This window comes from Trachypithecus francoisi, unplaced genomic scaffold, assembly GCF_009764315.1.
Source record: "Trachypithecus francoisi isolate TF-2019V2 unplaced genomic scaffold, Tfra_2.0 Lachesis_group9, whole genome shotgun sequence".
NCBI classification, from domain to species: Eukaryota; Metazoa; Chordata; class Mammalia; order Primates; family Cercopithecidae; genus Trachypithecus; species Trachypithecus francoisi.
In genome coordinates, this window is record NW_022681474.1 from 55,352,755 (window position 1) to 55,371,703 (window position 18,949).

Genomic DNA, 18,949 nt, shown 5'->3' on the forward strand with positions numbered 1-18,949 from the left:
CCTTGATACATCCTAAGCGTCTACTCTGTGCTAGACCCTTGGTCCTAGGAGGTGGGGATGTCACATCAGAACACTGGGGAGTTTTGTCAACTTTGTTTTATCCTCCTTGGGGATGTGCTGCTGATCGCCATGGGTGAATTGTTTTAGACTCACTAATATTTTGTGAGCTTGACTTGCTTTCTTCACATTGGATAGATTAGGAAATTACAGGTCTGAGAATTTATAGCAACTTGCTTAACATCCCACAACTTTTAAGCGGAAGACCAGGAGTCAGTGCAGAGTTGTACTGGGCACTCGGCTCCTGTCCCCAAATGCAGAACCTGCAACCAGGAGTGGGGAGATGGGGGAAGTATCCACCCACCTCTCACAGAGGCTCACAGCCTAGAGCATGTCCTCAGCCTCCTGCCAGGTCATCACTGGAGCCTGAAGGAACCCCTCCACCTGGCTGGCCAGTGGACCCAGCTCTGGGCTGGGGCAAGGCTCCTTCACCACCGCTGGTTGGGTGGACTGTCCTCCTGGCTGGCCTGGGCTATTCCTGAGCTTGCTGCTCAGCCGCTTCCTCCAATCACTCAGCTCAGGTCTCCAAGCCTGGGCTAGTGGCTTGGACTCTTTGAAGCCAGGAGCCTCCCCTAGACTCCCACCAGGCGTGGCTGCGGGACTCCTCTGCATGCACACATATACATCCACACATCCATAAGCCTGTGTTGAAGCTTGTGGGCCTACACAAAGCTGTGGTCTTCATGCAGTTCCCCTGACCCCTTTTGTGAACACCAGAATTCCTTGAGTAGGCCCAGCATGTAGAGGGAGACAGAGGGGCAGAAGGGAACTCTATGTCTCAAGCACTGCCTAGTGTTTCTGCCTGTGCTATGCTGGGTAATTTGCATACCTGGTTAGGTATCTATTGAAATATTCATTCTGTTTTGTGTTCTCCCTCTCTAATTTTTTTTTTATGGCATTGAGATTTTTATTTACCTACCTTCCTGCTTTCTTTTAACATTATAAACATTATAAACCAAATTACTCTCTTTTTGACCCAGGGTTGTGATAGGAACCCTCTTGTTACAAAGTAGTGGCCGATCTGTGCCTGCTTTTATGCTTTTCTGGCCCCTCTCAACCTCTGGCTGTCACTTCTCTGTTCTTTCTCAGTTGTCCTTAACAGTATATTCTAACCCCTGTAAAACAGGGACTGAAAGTACCAACCTCATTGTTATGAGGTTTAAGAGAAGGCCCAGCACTAAGCCAAGCTCTCAGGAAAATTGAAACAGTTCCTCCTTGCCCTTCAGTACAGCTCCTTCTGTCAGGGGCTGAGGAACCACTGAACCTGTAAACCAAGCACACGGTGTAAGTCCACAGGCCAGGTGAAGGCCTAGATGGTAAAGTACATGGGCTTTGTGACTCCACTGCTGACATCCAGGCTAAGGGAGGACTGACTTAGTGAGCAGTTCCAAGATCCCTGAGCTCACAGTTCCCTGTGGCTGTCTCCCTTACACCTCCGCCGTGACCAGGGCTTGAGGAGGGGCCTCTCAGTTCCCAACACACTTGGAATAGTATGAGGGGTGCAACAGAAGCCTAAAACAGAGTGATCAGCCCTGGGGTGTCGATGGGGGACGCTGACAGACCAGTCACTAAGTTGGTGCTGTTTGCTCTTAAGAAGGAGAGGCAGAGCCTGGGCAAGAACGGCAGCTGGAAGGTGAAACACAGGTCTGACTCTCAGTAGTGGTAGTGATCACACTTGAAGGGGCCATCAGGGGAGATGCCCCAGGTACTGGGCCTGCTTCTCAGTCAGCTTGGTCAGTTTCATGTTCAGCTTGCCCAGGTGGGCTTCAGCCACTGCCTCATCCAGCTTCTTGGGCAGGACATGAACCCCAATGGGGTACTTCTCTGGGTGGGTTCACAGCTCAATCTGTGCAGTCACCTAGTTGATGAAGGAGTCACTCGTCACAAAGCCAGGGTGGCCCATGGCACAACCTAGGCTGACCAGCTGACCCTCAGCCAGCAGGATGGTGCGGCGCCCATTCTTCAGCGAGTACCCGGCCACCTGGGGCTTGATGGTCACCTTCTCCAAGTGTTCTCGCTGAGCCACTTGACATCGATCTCCACATCAAAGTGTCCAGTGTTACACATGATGGCATCATCCTTCACCTGTTCAAAGTGCCGGCCAAGGACGATGTTGACACAGCCTGTGGTGGTGATAAAGATGTTGCCCTCCTGACAGGCTTCGTCCGTGGTGGTTGCCTCATAGCCCTCCATGGCAGCCTGCAGTGCGTTGATGGGGCCAATCTTGGTGATGATGATGTGGGCCCCGAAACACCACAGGGCTTGGGCACAGCTCTTGCCCATGTTGCCATAACCTGGTATGACCGCTACCTTGCCGGCAATCATCACGTCTGTGGTCCACTTGATGCCATCTATGAGGGACTCCCAGCAGCCATGGAGCTTGTTGAACTTGCTCTTGGTGATGGAGTCATTGTCATTGATGGCAGGCACCTTCAGGATCCCACTGACCAGCATCCTGTGTGGGTTGTGGACCCCAGTCTTGGTCTCCTTGGAAGTGCCTCAGATGGCCCAGCAAGAGCTGTGAGTACTTGGTGTGGAAGAGGTTGGCGAAGTCACCCCCATCCTCCAGAATAATGTTGAGGGCCCATCCTTGAATTATAGCGACTGCTCGATGCATCACAGGTACTCCTTGTCCTTTCGCCCTTCCAGGTGTACACTGGAATGCCAGCCTTGGCAATGGCAGTCAACACATGGTCCTGGGTGAGGAAGATGTTGCTGCTGGGGCACCCAGGATGATGAGGGTCTCAATGTGGATGGCTGTCTCCATGGTTGTGTGCAGGCAGCTGGCGATGCGGGTGCCTTTGGAGCCTGGGAGCCTTGTGGCTTGGAGGCCTAGTACAGCTCCCGCATGTGCATCAGGTCTGGCATCTCATTCTCCACAATGTTCAGGGCCTTGCCTCCCCGGGCAGCCCGGCCAGTGTCAACAACTTTGCAGGACAGTTTGTCAGACAGGCTGGCAGCACTTATGATGGAGACAGGTGAAGGGTACTAGGTCTTGGTGTGGGGACACGCACTGCGTGGGTGGCTCTCAGCAGAGTCTCTGTGTGTGTGTGTGTGTGTGTGTGTCTGTGTGTGTGTGTGTTTTCTATTTTACATTTCAAGTGGATGGCTAGGTCCTTGGTATTGCACAGGTGCATGCAGTGTGTATTAGCCAGGGTTATCCAGAGAAATAGAACCAACAGGATATATACGGGTATATGTAAGAGCAGATTTATTATAGGAATTGCCCCATGTGGTTATGGAGATCAAGAAGTCCCACGGTTTGCTATCTGCAAGTTAGAGAAACAAGAATGTCAGTGGTGTGACTCAGTCTGAGTCCGAAGGCCCAAGAATTAGAGGGGTGGGGGTGGGGCAATGGTATAAGTCCAAGTGCTATGACCTGAAATTTAGTGTCCCCTAAAGATTCATATGCTGAAATCCTAAACCCCAAGGAATGGTGTGAGGAAGTGGGAGTATGGGGAGGTGATTAGGTCACCAGGGCGGAGCCTCATGGATTGAATTACTGCCTTTATAAAAGAGGCCCCAGAAGGCTGCCTCCCTCCTTCCACAGTGGGAGGACACAGGAGACATTGTTGGCCAAAAGATGCTAACAATGAACCAGAGAGCTGACCCTCACCAGAAATCTAATCTGCCTTGACTCAACTATCAAGAATTCCATTTTTAAATTATGAATCTTTTGGATGAACCACAAACCTTGCAAAAATTTTACAGACCACTTGAGAATGTGGCCCCAGCTTGGGGTGTTCACTTCTTCTATCAGCTGGAGAATTTCCGTGGAAAGTGTAAGAAAGCCTGCCTTAGGGTCCATATGGGAGATCCCAGCCTGGGCCTGGCTACAGGCTGGGCAGAGGCAGGACCCAAGAGGAGACCAGAAGGACAGAGCTGTAGTGACTGTAGGTTGCCGGCTCATGATCACAAGAGCAGCCAGGTCTCAGCAGGACCAGACACTGGAAAGCCCACAGGACCCTTGCTTGGGGTCTCCTTCAATTTTCCCTGCTCCCTGGGCTATGCGGCCTCAGTTCTGCCCCTCCTCTCCCTTCACACCTGCTCCCTTCTCCCCACCTCTGCCTCTCTGTGTACTTGGCTGTTGCAAGTAGCCCTGCAGTCTGTGGTTGCTCGTCCTCTCTTCAGAGACCCCATGGCCACGTTGCTGGGGAGAGATTCTGATCCCATAGTCTGGGTCAAGCTGTGCCTGCCTGATCTGACCACCAAGGTCATACCATACAATCAGGGCTGCTGCTGGACCCTGCACGGGGTATGGGGAAGTTTGAGGGTGTGGCAGTGGGTGGAGCAGGTGCCCCCAAAGTTGTCTCCAGCATGTGGAGGAGCCTGCCCATCTGTCTCCCCATGAGTGGCTCCTGTCACCTTGCTTCCTTCACTCCTGCTCCCGATGCTTCCACGAAGCCAAGCCACATGAGCAAGTGAGCATCCCTCTGCCACCCTCACTGCCTCAGCACCGCCCCTTCCATCAGGCCCCACTCCCTCCTGCTGCCTGCAGCCTACCCGGTGAGCTCAGCTCGGAGACCAGGGCTGGGCCTGGGCAGAGGGGATGAGGGAGTCCCATGCCTTATGTGCAGGAAATGTGGGTCTGGGCTGTTAACAGCGAAGCCTTTGTATTTTGTCCACTAGGCTGTTAACAGCAAAGCCATTATATTTGTCCACTAGGGGCCAGAACAAAGTTCCACGCACTGAGTGACAAAAAACAGACACTTTTCCTGAGAATTCTGCAGGCTGCAAGTCCAAGGTCAAGGTGTGGGGGTCGTGTCCTCTGAGTCTCATGGAGCTGGGTTTTGCTGACGGCTGCCTTCCTCCTGCGTCCTCCCATACTGTTCCCTCTGCGCATGTCTGTTTCCTAAACTGTTCCTGTAAGGACACCAGTCGTAATGGATTAGGGCGCACCCTAATGACCTTGTTTAACCTTTACAAATCCTCTCCAAACACAGTACAGCTGCATCCTGAGGAACCAGGGGTCAGGACTTTAGTATATAAATTTTGGGGAGGACACAAGTCTGTGCATCTCCCTGGATCATATCTCAGTCTCAGGGCTGGCATTTCTCTCTAGGCTCTACCCGGGGCTCCCCACACTATGGTTCCTTTGAGGGAGCCCATCTCAGCTCACCTTCATAACTGGACTTTGGCCAGACCCTTCTGGAAGGGGCCCGCTCCCACCTCCAGACTCATTGTCCCCAGACACCCACATGTGGCTTGGTGTGGACATGCCTCTATGTGCACATGTGTGAGGAGCGGCTCAGCTTCTGAGAATGCCATCAGTGAGGGCGCCTAGGTCCTGGCCCACAGGACAGGGCTCCCAGGAGGGTAGCGAGCCTGGGTGTGCAAAGGCCTGGAATGGTCCCTTCATCAGTTCCGGGGCACGGAGACAGCTTCCATCTTCCTCTCTGGAGGGTGTCTCACAGCGCCATGAGCAGGACGGCTCCCAGCTCTGGGGGCAGCTCTGGGCAGTGGCTATGTGCCCCGGGCACAGCTGCCTCCCCTGGCCCAGCTGGTCCAGCTTATCCTTACCAACCCCAGCCTACGCCTCCAGGAACAGCCTGGGGATGCTATGTGCTTAGAACGAAGGGCACTGGACCGGGGGTCAAGACAACCAGTGCTTCGCATCACGGGACATTCTTGTCTATTACCTCCAAGGTTGCACTGGATGGGAAAACAAATCACTACCCACCCAGGACGTTATTCCCTCAGGGCTCCAGGAGCCATGGGGGTTCTGGGAGTCCCATGGGAGCCTTCCTGAGATGAAGGGGCTGGTCCTGGAGGTAGGACATGTTTGCTGAATGGTGGGAAGGAGACAGCCAGTTAGGAGGTGGCATGGGGAGGGTGGTGCTGGGGAAACATTCCTGGCAGGACCCCAGGGTGGGCAAATCCTGGAGTGGCAAAAGTTAACCTCCGCCCAGGAGGATTCCTCCTTCTCTTGGCAGCCAACATCTCCTGGGGGCCCACAGGAGAGCAGGAACCCGCAAGCCCAAGAGACCTGGGGGGTCACAACTGTGCTTCCCACAAGACGTGTGTTTTGGGCAAATTGTCTCAATCCTGGAGCCTCCATTTCTTATTCTCATACACTGAACCCATCCCTACTTCTCAGGAGTGATTAAGAGGTGTCTAGACATGACTATTCCAGTGAAGGGAGGCTGCTGTCACTCTGCGTCCTCTGCTGAGCTCCCCATTGTGTCAATTGTGTACAGGCTGCATAATAAATGGAAGAGACACAATCTTTTTGATGTGATCAAGGTCTAGTAAAAACAGTGGAGAAACCCCATGTCCTCTAAAAATACAAAATTAGCTGGGCATGGTGGCTCATGCCTGTAATCCCAGCTACTAAGGAGGCTGAGGCAGGAGAGTCACTTGAACCTGGGAGGTGGATGTTGCAGTGAGCCAGGATCATGGCATTGCACTCCAGCCTGGACAACAAAAGCAAAACTTCATCTCAAAAAAAAAAAAAAATGATGAAAATGTCTGGGCATGGTGGCTCACATCTGTAATCCCAGCACTTTGGGAACCAAGATGGGAGGATTACTTGAGTCCAGGAGTTCAAACCCAACCTGGGCAACATAGTGAAACCTGTCTCTCCAAATATATATATAAAATATATATATATTATTTATTTATTTATTTTTGAGACAGGGTCTTGCTCTGTCACCCAGGCTGGAGTGTAGTGGCGCGATCTTGACTCAATGCACCCTCCACCTCCTGGGCTCAAGCGATCCTCCTGCCTCAGCTTCTCGAGTAACTGGGATTACAGGCACCTGCCACCACGCTCAGCTAATTTTTGTAATTTTAGTAGAGACGAGGTTTCACCATGTTGGCCAGGATGGTCTTGAACTCCTGACCCCAAGGCCTGCCTCGGCCTTCCAAAGTTCTGAGATTACAGACGTGAGCCACTGCACCAGTCTAAAAAAAAAAAAAAAAGAAAATTTAAACTTACCTGAGCTACTCAGGAGGCCGAGATGGGAAGATCCCTTGAACCCAGGATTTCGAGACTGTAGTGACCTGTGATTAGGCCACTGCCCTCCAGCCTGGGCAACACAGCAATACGCTGTCTCAGGAAAAAAGTTTTAAAAAAGAATGATGAAAATGTAATACGTCATTTAGGAACATGTCCTAATAATGTAATAACATATATATATGTAAAATAAGTTCATTTTCATAAAGCAGGCATATAATTGTATAAGAGTACAAAAAAATGGCCAGGCATGGTGGCTCATGCTTGTAATCCCAGCATTTTGGGAGGCCAAGGTGGGCAGATCACCAGAGGTCAGGAGTTTGAGACCAGCTTGGTCAACTTAGTGAAACCTCATCTCTACTGAAAATACAAAAAAATTAGCTGGGTGGGCATGATGGCAGGTGCCTGTAATTCCAGTCACTTGGGAGGCTGAGGTGGGAGAATTGCTTGAACCTGGGAGGCAGAGGATGCAGTGAGCTGAGATCGTGCCACTGGACTTTAGCCTGGGTGACAGAGTGAGACTCTGTCTCAAAAAAAAAAAAAAAAAAAAAGAGTAGAGAAAACCTGGCAAAATATATGTAGCATGCATATTACCAGTGATCATCTTTGTGATTCTATGGGAATATGGGAAATCCTCATTTTCAACATTACATATTTACATGATGCTTGAATTTAAGAGAAAAGCAATACTGATATTTTTTAAATTGTATCACATGATAATTGAGAGCATTTGGGAACTCTTACAGCAAGTTGACATTGCCCAGACTTCCAGAAGTGTCATCAATAGATGGTTCTTGTTGAATAGGGTATCCACCACCTTGGGTTACTGAATTTGCAAGACTAGTTGCATGTAAACTAGTCACATGCAGTAAAACCACGTACCACACCAGGTGCAGTGGCTCAGACCTGTAATCCCAGCACTTTGGGAGGTCGAGGTGGGCGGATCACCTGAGGTCAGGAGTTAGAGACCAGGCTGGCCAACATGATAAAAACCCATTTCTACTAAAAATGCAAAAAAGTTGGATGTGGTGGCACATGCCTGTAATTCCAGAATAAGGGAGGAGACCACCCCTTATATTGTCTTATGCCCAATTTCTGCCTCCAAAGAAAGAAGAAGTAAAAACTAAAAGGCAGAAATGAAATCCACAGGCAGACAGCCCGGCACCATGCCCTGGGCCTGGTAGTTAAAGATTGACCCATGACCTAACCAGTTATGTTATCTATAGATTCCAGACATAGTATGGAAAAGCACTGTGAAAATTCCTGTCCTGTTCTGTCTCATTCTGATTACTGGAACACGCAGGCCCCAGTCACGTACCCCAGCTTGCTAAATGATCACAGCCCTCTCATGCGGATCCCCTTAGAGTTGTGAGCCCTTAAAAGGGACAGGAATTGCTCACTCAGGGAGCTTGGCTCTTGAGACAAGAGGCTTGCCAATGCTCCTGGCCGAATAAACCCCTTCCTTCTTAACTTGGTATCTGAGGAGTTTTGTCTGCAGTTCATCCTGCTACATTTCTTCGTTCCCTAACCGGGAAGTGAGGTGATTGGCAGATGGTCGAGACAGCTCCTTAGGCAGCTTAAGCCTGCCCTGTGGAACATCCCTGTGGGGGATGACCAGCCCGAGCACTCCCGGGTAGGCATTTGCCCTGGTGGGACGCCTCAGCAGAGCAGTGTGTGGCAGGCCCCCGTGGAGGATCAACGCAGTGGCTCAACACCAGGAAGGAACTGGTGCTTGGCGTCTGAATATCTGAAACTTGGTAAGACTAGTCTTTGGAACTTGCCTACTCCATTTGAGTGGAAGCGTGGCCTGATCACCCACGGCGTGCCTTTATTGGCACTTTGGTTTTGGTTTTGACTTGGTTTGAATTGCTTGACAGGACTGGTCTTGGGAACTTGCCTACTCCCTTTGAGTGGAAGTGTGGCCTGATGACCCACGGTGTGCCTGTACCGGCACTTTGGTTTTTGTTTTTGACTTGACTTGGATTGCTTGATACTTTGGTTTTGGTTTTGACCTGGCTTGGATTTCTGGATACTCTGATTTTGGTTTTGATTTTGGTTTGGTGTAAATTGCAAAAGTGTGTTTGTGCCCTTTTTACTTATTCTTTGTTTTGTGGTGTGCGTGTGGTGTGAGCATGGTGTTTTATCTCGAAGAAGCATGGGTCAGGCACAAATAAGCACACCCTACTAGGAACTACATTGAAAAATTTTAAAAAAGGATTTAAGGGAGACTATGGAGTACTGTAACACCAGGAAAACTTAAAACTTTCTGTAAAATGGACTGGCCAGCATTCGAGGTGGGTTGGCCATCAGAAGGAAGTCTGGACAGGTCCCTTGTTTCAAAGGTATGGCACAAGGTAACCTGTAAACCCAGGGCACCCAGACCAGTTCCCGTACATAGATGCTTGGTTACAGCTGGTTTTAGATCTCTCCACAGTGGTTGAGAGAACTGCAGCATAAGTGAGGCAGAGAGAGAGGCAGGGAGGAGAGAGAGAGAGACAGAGAAGAGAGAGAGAGAGAGAAAGTCAAAGACAGAAAGAGAGATATATACAAGTAGTTAAGAAAACAAAGTGTACCTGATTCCTTTAAAAGCCAAGGTAAATTTAAATCCTGTAATTGATAATTGAAGGTATTCTTCATAACCCTATAACACTCCAATACCACTTTGTTGTCAGTGTAAACAAGGGCATATCCCGAAAGCACTGAGGCCTCCCTATCAAAAATCCTTAACCCAGTAACCTGCAGATGGCCCACATGCATTCAATCTGTAGTGGCAACTGCTTTGCTAACAGAGAAAAAGTAAAAAAAAGCTTTTAAATGAAACGTCATTGTGAGCCCACCTCACTAGTTCAGTTCAGAACTATCCTAAATCAAAAAAGCAAAAGAGTAGCTTACTAACTCAAAAATCCTAAAGTATGGGGCTATTCTGTTAGAAAAAAGAAAATCTGTACCAATTCTAAGTTAATTTGGACAAAACAAGGTCTTATTAATAGCAAAGGATAATTAAAATCCCAAACTTACAAGGTTTTCAACAAAAGTAAAGTTTGCTAAAAGTTAACTGTGTAACATGTATTATACTAACTTCTATTCTTGTGGCCTTAGACAGTCTGGTCCACAGACATAAAAGAAGTTTGCTTTGGAAAAGAATGGTTATCATCTTCAAAAAAAAAAAAAAAAAAAAAAAAGGAAAAAACGGGGGGTGGAATTTATGTAAAAGGAGTATTATATGGTAAATTCTTGTCCTGAAATAAATTAACTGGTTATTTAAAGAAAGAAATATTTGTAATATGTCAGAAAGTTGAAGCATGTCGAAGAATTGCCTGCAAAAGTCATGAAAGAGAAGAATGTTTATATAAAAAAAGAATTTATGCAAGAAATGTTGTATAATTTAAAAGTAAGTAGGCCTCCTGAATGTAAAATGAAAAAAAACAAAAACCAAAAAACAGTTTATGTGCAAGGTTTATAAGGAAAGTAAAATATAACTTTGCTAAAAGAATTATAAGGAAGCATAAGAATACAAATGTTTACCTATATTAAAAGGTTAAAAATATGAGTATTTTGTTTTAAAGGTTTAATCAAGTTTTAAAATGTTAATTGGAAAGAAAATTCTGTGTGTAAACATTGGCTAAAGTTAAAGAGGTATCATCCAGTTTTTCTGTAAACTGGACATTAAAAGCATAGCAGGTTTTTCTTAAGCACCAACCTGCTTTTCAGCAAAAATTATAAAAGGTTAAAAAGAATCTATAAAATCTTACCTTATGATCAAACATTAAAAATTGGATAAATATGTCTACAAGGTTTTATTAAAATTGGTTTAACATTAATAACACACTAATATAAAGGTAAAATTTAGCTTATCTGGTATAAAAATCATACAAAAAGTATTGTTAAATGTAAAATGGTATTTGGCTTTCTTTGGTTTAAAAACTAATAAAAATAAGTGCTAAAGGAAATTTCTCAGTAAAAAGACACTAAGGACTATAAAGTCCACTGCCAAGGTCCCCCCATTTAAAATAAAAGGTCAATTTCTTAACAATTAAATACTTGGTTTATCTTCCACTTTCCTTTCCCTCAAAAACTACAAGTCCTTTAGCATATGTACCACCCCTAGAATTTCCAGTAAACCAGCACCAGCCTGAAGATCACATTCTCATCAAAGGGTGGAAAGAAGAAAAACTCGAGCCAGCCTGGGAAGGACCCTACCTTGTGCTGCTAACCACCAAGACTGCTGTTTGTACAGCAAAAAAGCATGGACTCATCACACCGGAGTTAAGAAAGTGCCACCCCCTCCAGAGTTGTGGGCCATAGTCCCAGGGGAAAACCCTACCAAACTAAAGCTAAGAAAAACTTAACTCTTTTCATCTGTTCTATTACTCTTTCTTCTTTCCTCATTCTATTGCTGACCATCTAGTTATTAACATAACCAAGTCAATTTTGCCTCAAACTATTGCATTTAATGCTTGCCTTATTATACCCTGTGAAGACTTGCCAAGTCAAAGACAGCTTTCTACTTTAGAAAAGTACTTCTGTCCCTCCTGACTCTCCTCAGACTGGGCATTAGTAAACTAGGACCATTTAATCTGGGGAGATTTCAATAAAGACCCCAGTGCCAACCAGGAGTCTTGCCCCCAATGTAGAGCTTTTATGCTGTAGTTGGTCCAACATTCTGTGGACCACTAAAGAGCAAGGATAAATTGCCCCAAACAGTTTTTGTAATTTCCTAAAATCATACATTCATTTTACTAGAGGATCATAGAAGTTAAAGACTTAAAACAAATTTTAGCAATTAAGACAGGGTACCAAGATGCAAATGCCTGGTTAAAATGGATCAAATATTCCATCTGCACGTTAAATAAAAGCAATTGTTATGCTTGTGCACATGGCAGACCAGAGGCCCAGATTGTCCCCTTTCCACTAAGGTGGTCCTCCAGTTGACCAGGCATAGGCTGCATGGTTACTCTTTTCCAGGATTCTACATCCTGGAGTAATAAGTCATGCCAAGCTCTCTCTGCTATATTCCAAGGTCCAGCACCCTGCAGGTCAACCCCCGAGGGCCATCCAGTTTCCATCTCCCACACTAAGTTCACTTCATGTCTCTCATGACAGGGAGGAAACTTAGCATTCCTTGGAGACCTGAAGGGATGCAATAAGGTTAAGGATTTTTAAGAGCTTATCAATCAGTCAGCCTTTGTTCATCACCGAGCGGATACGTGGTGGTATTTTGGTGGACCTTTACTGGGCACTCTGCCAAATAACTAGAGTGGCACTTGTGCTTTAGTCTGTTTGGCTATCCCTTTCACCCTGGCATTTCATCAACCAGAGGGAGAAAAAAATAAGACATCGTAAAGTGAGAGAAGCACCTTATGGGTCTTTTAATTCTTACATCTATTTAGATGCAACTGGACTCCTGAAAGGAATACCAGATCAATTTAAAGCTTGAAATCAAATAGCTACAGGATTTAAGTCAATATTTTAGTGGGTGACAGTTAATAAAAATGTAGATTAGATAAACTACATCTATTAAAACCAACGGCAACAAGCTTTTCATGAGTTAAAACAAACAAACAAACAAACAAACAAAACTCATGTCGGCCCCAGCCCTGGGGCTACCTGACCTGACAAAACCCTTTACAACCTATGTATCAAAAAGAGAAAAAATGGCAGTTGGGGTTTTAACCCAGACTGTAGGGTCCTGGCCAAGGCCAGTGGCCTATCTCTCAAAACAACTAGATGGGGTTTCCAAAGGCTGACCCCATATCTAAGGGCCCTGGCAGCAATAGCCCTGTTAGCACAAGAAGCAGATAAGCTAACTCTTGGGCAAAACCCAAATGTAAAGTCCCCCCATGCTGTGGTGACTTTAATAAATACAAAGGACATCATTAGCTAATGAATGTTAGAGTAACTAGATACCAAGCTTGCTCTGAAAATCCTCCCATAACCATTGAAGTTTACAACACCCTAAACCCCACCACCCTGCTCCTGGTATCAGAGAGCCCAGTTCTACATAATTGTGTAAAACTATTGGACTCAGTTTATTCTAGTGGGCCCAACCTCCAAGACCATCCTTAAACGTCAGTAGACTAGGAACTGTACATGGATGGGAGCAGCTTTGCCAACCCCTGCAAAGTGATTCTGAAGAAGATGACAAGCCCTGCTGCAGTCACACCTGAAAGCTGACTGGTCCGTGCATGGCCAAAGCATGAGGAAACTCATCGCGGGACTCATTTTCCTTAAAATTTGGACTTGTACAGTAAGGACTTCAACTGACCTTCCTCAGACTGAGGGCTGTTCCCAGTGTATACATCAAGTCACTGAGGTAGGACAAAAGGTTGCTATGGTCCTATTATTTTATGGTTATTATAAGTGTACTGGAACTCAAAAAAAAAAAAAAAGAAAAACTTGTTTGTATAATGTTATTCTATGCAAGGTATGTAGCCCAGGAAATGACCAACATGATGTGTGTTATGACCCATCTGAGCCTCCCATGACCACATTTTTTAAAATAAGATTAAGAACTGAAGACTGGTGGGCATTCATAAACAATATGAGTAAAGTGTTAGCCAAAAAAAAAAAAAAAAAAGAGGTGCCCAAACAAGTCACCTTGAAATTTGATGCCTGTGCTGTCATTAATAATAATAAGTTAGAAATAGGATGTGGTTCTCTTAATTAAGAAAGAGGCTATATGGCAGAAAATACATACATTTATCATAAATTAAGACTGTGCAAAAATAAATGTGGATACTGGTCTTGTGTCATTTAGGCTACTTGGATAAAAAATGAAAAAATCCTGTCTACCTTCGGCAAGGGAAAAGTGGCCCTTCCTGTACCAGTGGTCAGTGTAACCCCTTAGAACTAGTAATAACAAACCCCCTTAATCCTCACTAAAAAAAGGAGAATGTGTAGCCCTAGAAACTGAGGGAGCTGGACTGGATCTTCAAGTAAATATCATGGTTTGAGGAAAAGTTTATAAATGCTCTCTTGAGCTAGTATTTCAAACCTTCTATGATGAACTGAATGTGCCAGTACCAGAAATTCCAGGAAAATCAAGAAATTTGTTTTTGCAATTAGTGGAGCATATAACCCAGTCTCTCAATGTCACTTCATGTTACGTATATGGAGGAACTGCAATAAGAGATCAATGGCCATAGGAAACCTGAGATAATTCAGACCCAGTTCCTGATGAATTCCCAGCTCAAAAAAATAAAAAAAAATCACCCTGATAATTTCTAGGTCCTAAAAGCCTCAATCATTAGACAATACTGCATAGCAAGAGCCGGGAAGGACTTCACCCTCCCTGTAGGAAGACTCAGCTGCCTTAGGCAAAAACTGTATAATAATACTACAAAAATAGCCACCTAGTGAAGTTTTAACCATAATAAGAAAAATCCATTTAGTAAATTCCCAAAGTTGCAAACTGTGTAGACCCACCCAGAGTCCCACCAGGACTGGACAGCCGCCACTGGATTATATTGGATATGTAGACATAGACCTTACACCAAATTACCTGACCAGTGGGCAGGTAGTTGTGTTATTGGCATTATTAAACCACCTCTCTTCCTGCCGATAAAGACAGGCGAACTCCTGGGCTTCCCTGTCTGTGCTTCCTGTGAAAAGAGAAGAATAGCTATAAAAAAAAAAAAAATAAGAAAGATATTAAATAACCCCCTGAGAGAATCATACAATATTATAGGCCTGCTACTTAGGCACAAGACAGCTCATTAGGATACTGGACCCCCATTTACATGATCAACCGAATCATACAGTTACAAGCTGTCTTAAAATTAATCACTAATAAGACCAGCAGAGCCTTGACTATTCTGGCCTGGCAAGAAATTCAGATGAGAAATGCTATCAAAATAGATTGCCTCTTGACTACTTGCTAGCAGCTAAAAGAGAAGTCTGTAGAAAATTTAACCTTACCAGTTGTTGCTTGCACATAGAGGATCAGGGGCAAGTAGTTGAAGATATGGTTAAAAACATGATGAAACTGGCACATGTTCCTGTACAAGTGTGGCACGGATTTGACCCTGAGGCCATGTTTTAAAATGGTTCCTAGTGCTAGGAGGATTTAAAGAGTTATAATAAAAATTGTAATAGTAATAGGAACCTGCTTACTGATGCGTTATTTACTACCTGTACTCATTCAAATGGTAAAAGGTTTCATTGCTAGTCTAGTTCACCAGAATGCTTCAGCACAAGTGTACTACATAAATCACTATCAATCTGTCATGCAGGAAGACATAGATAGTGAAGATGAAAGTGAGAACTCCCACTAATAAAATGAATGAGAGTCTCAAAGGGGGGGAATAAGGGAGGAGACCATGCCTCATATTGTCTTATGTCCAATTTCTGCCTCCAAGGAAGAAAGTAAAAACTAAAAGGCAGAAATGAAATCCACAGGCAGACAGCCTGGTGCTGCACCCTGGGCCTGGTAGTTAAAGATCAACCCCTGACCTATCCGGTTATGTTATCTATAGATTCCAGACATTGTATGGAAAAGCACTGTGAAAATTCCTGTCCTGTTCTGTCTCATTCTGATTACTGGAACATACAGCCCCCAATCACGTACCCCCTGCTTGCTCAATTGATCATGACCCTCTCATGTGGACTCCCTTAGAGTTGTAAGTCCTTAAAAGGGACAGGAATTGCTCACTTGGGGAGCTCAGCTCTTGAGACAGGAGGCTTGCCAATGCTCCCGGCTGAATAAACCCCTTCCTCCTTTAACTCGATGTCTGAGGAGTTTTGTCTGTGGCTCATCCTGCTACAGCTGAGGTGGGAGAATCGCTTGAACCTGGGAGGCAGAGGTTTCAGTGAACTGAGACTGTGTCACTGCACTTGAGGCTGGGTGACAGAGAGAGTTTGCATCTCAGAAAAAAAAAAAAAAAAGAGGGATGCCAAATCAAACATAAAAATTACAGAAGTCTGTCATAGGATATCTGGGCATGGTGGCTTACGCCTGTAATCCCAGCACTTTGGGAGGCTGAGGCAGGTGGATCATGTGGTAACAGGAGATCAAGAGTATCCTGCCCAGCCATGGTGAAACCCTGTCTCTACTAAAAATACAAAAATTAGCCGGGCATGGTGGTGGGCGCCTTTGTCCCAGCTACTCGAGAGACTAAGGCAGAAGAATCACTTGAACCCGGGAGGCAGAGGTTGCAGTGAGCCAAGATTGCATCACTGCACCCCAGCCTGGGCAACAAGAGCGAAAACTCTGTCTCAGAAAAAAAACAAAAAAGAAATCTGTTGTAGGATTATATGAGGAGACCATTTTTATTTATATAGGAACTACCTATCTTTTGACTAGGTCTCTGAGCTCTGGGCAGAGCCCACACTGAATCCTGGGTCTCCAAAAAGGGAGAATTATTTTGAGGCTAGACAATGTGATGCTTTCACAGTGCACTTAAAAAGTTTTTTAAACGAAGACACTTCTAGTGTCTAAACTACACTCTTCCTTAAAAACCAGGGTAGGCTTTGGTACAATAACTCTTTTAGTCAATAAGTCAGGTAACACAATCAAAAAGCAAGCAGTTTAAGAGCTGAGATGAACTTGTCTGTTTATACTCTTGGGGTTTCATAAGGAAAAACAAGTTTCTCCCCAAAAGGGGGTCTGAGGCCTTCTCTGCTTTCTTGAAGGAAAGCCAGGTTATTATAAACTATAATATTTTAGGTCCCTAATGCAGCAGAGGGTGCATTAGAGACAGCAGAAGTAAGTGGAAAAAAACCAGAATTCAGTCAACTGAGGAAAAAAATTCTTTAGCTAAAAAAGAGAGAGAGTGAGACAAGGTCCTGGGAGAAAAAAAATATATATGAAGGCCTTTTCAATACAAATACACACACGCATACACACACACACACACAAACACACACACACGCACACATCTTGGAGTTAGCTTTTAGTTAAGCTGACTTTTCATCATTGAGCTCCTTTAAAAAAATCTTTTTAAATCTCATTACCATAATTCAGCTAGAACAAATTGCTGCTATTTCAGAAGTACCAAGTATCAAACCAGAAATGGCTTGGTTTAGGAACCACACCAAGCTGTCCTGGTGGAAAAAAAGAAGCCAGAGCCCTTATCTATGGAACCGCAGTGTGGGGTGACAGCCATTGCTCTTTCAGTTTGGCCTGGCGAGCAAAAAGCTGGCCTTGTTATGTAAATAAAGCCTTAAGTAATCAAAATAAAGAATCTTTCCTGGTTTTTTTTTCTTTTTTTTTTTTTCCTTTTTTTGGACATTTTTCTCCCCCACCACAGTGTAGGAATTTAGCCACTTCAGAGGTCTTGTTCCCCATAATTTGGAAGTTTCCGCTGAGTTTGATCAAGTTGGATAGAGTTGATCAATCCCAATGGGAAAAAGACAAAACAACAACAAAAACAACAACAACAACAACAAAAACAATTAAACAAAACAAAGATGGCACAACTTCTCCAACTACTGAATGCTCCCATGGTAAAGAGACATTAAAACCAACTGGCTTTTTTTTTTTTTTTTTTTGAAGTTAAGGTTTTGCTTTTTTTATTTTATTTTATTTTATTTTTTTTTTGCATTTGCACACAGAAACAATCCTGGCATTTATTCAGCATTTATTACAGTTAAATTTCTATATTATGTGAACCCAAAACATTATTGTGTGCCTCGAAAACTTACTGCTTTACTTTTATTTTTTTTTTATTTTTATTTTTTATTATACTTTAAGTTCTAGGGTACATGTGCATAACGTGCAGGTTTGTTACATATGTATACTTATGCCATGTTGGTGTGCTGCACCCATCAACTCGTCAGCACCCATCAATTCATCATTTATATCATGTATAACTCCCCAATGCAATCCCTCCCTCCTCCCCCCTCCCCATGATAGGCCCCAGTGTGTGATGTTCCCCTTCCCCAGTCCAAGTGATCTCATTGTTCAGTTCCCACCTATGAGTGAGAACATGCGGTGTTTGGTTTTCTCTTCTTGTGATAGTTTGCTAAGAATGATGGTTTCCAGCTGCATCCATGTCCCTACAAAGGACGCAAACTCATCCTTTTTTATGGCTGCATAGTATTCCATGGTGTATATATGCCACATTTTCTTAATCCAGTCTGTCACAGATGGACATTTGGGTTGATTCCAAGTCTTTGCTATTGTGAATAGTGCCGCAATAAACATACGTGTGCATGTGTCTTTGTAGTAGAGTAATTTATAATCCTTTGGGTATATACCCAGTAGTGGGATGGCTGGGTCATATGGTACATCTAGTTCTAGATCCTTGAGGAATCGCCATACTGTTTTCCATAATGGTTGAACTAGTTTACAATCCCACCAACAGTGTAAAAGTGTTCCTATTTCTCCACATCCTCTCCAACACCTGTTGTTTCCTGACTTCTTAATGATTGCCATTCTGACTGGTGTGAGATGGTATCTCATTGTGGTTTTGATTTGCATTTACCACAACAGAGATATAGACCAATGGAACAGAACAGAGTCCTCAGAAATAACACCACACATCTACAGCCATCTGATCTTTGATAAACCTGAGAGAAACAAGAAATGGGGAAAGGATTCCCTATTTAATAAATGGTGCTGGGAAAATTGGCTAGCCATAAGTAGAAAGCTGAAACTGGATCCTTTCCTTACCCCTTATACGAAGATTAATTCAAGATGGATTAGAGACTTAAATGTTAGACCTAATACCATAAAAATCCTAGAAGAAAATCTAGGTAGTACCATTCAGGACATAGGCATGGGCAAGGACTTCATGTCTAAAACACCAAAAGCAACGGCAGCAAAAGCCAAAATTGACAAATGGGATCTCATTAAACTAAAGAGCTTCTGCACAGCAAAAGAAACTACCATCAGAGTGAACAGGCAACCTACAGAATGGGAGAAAATTTTTGCAACCTACTCATCTGACAAAGGGCTAATATCCAGAATCTACAAAGAACTCAAACACATATACAAGA

The 18,949-nt window shown here is 44.6% G+C and overlaps 1 pseudogene; it reads right to left on the minus strand.

Moving 5' to 3' along the window:
- Positions 1 to 1,608: 1,608 nt before the first annotated feature.
- Positions 1,609 to 2,940, minus strand: LOC117082069 (annotated as a pseudogene).
- Between the last annotated feature and the right edge of the window lie 16,009 nt (positions 2,941 to 18,949).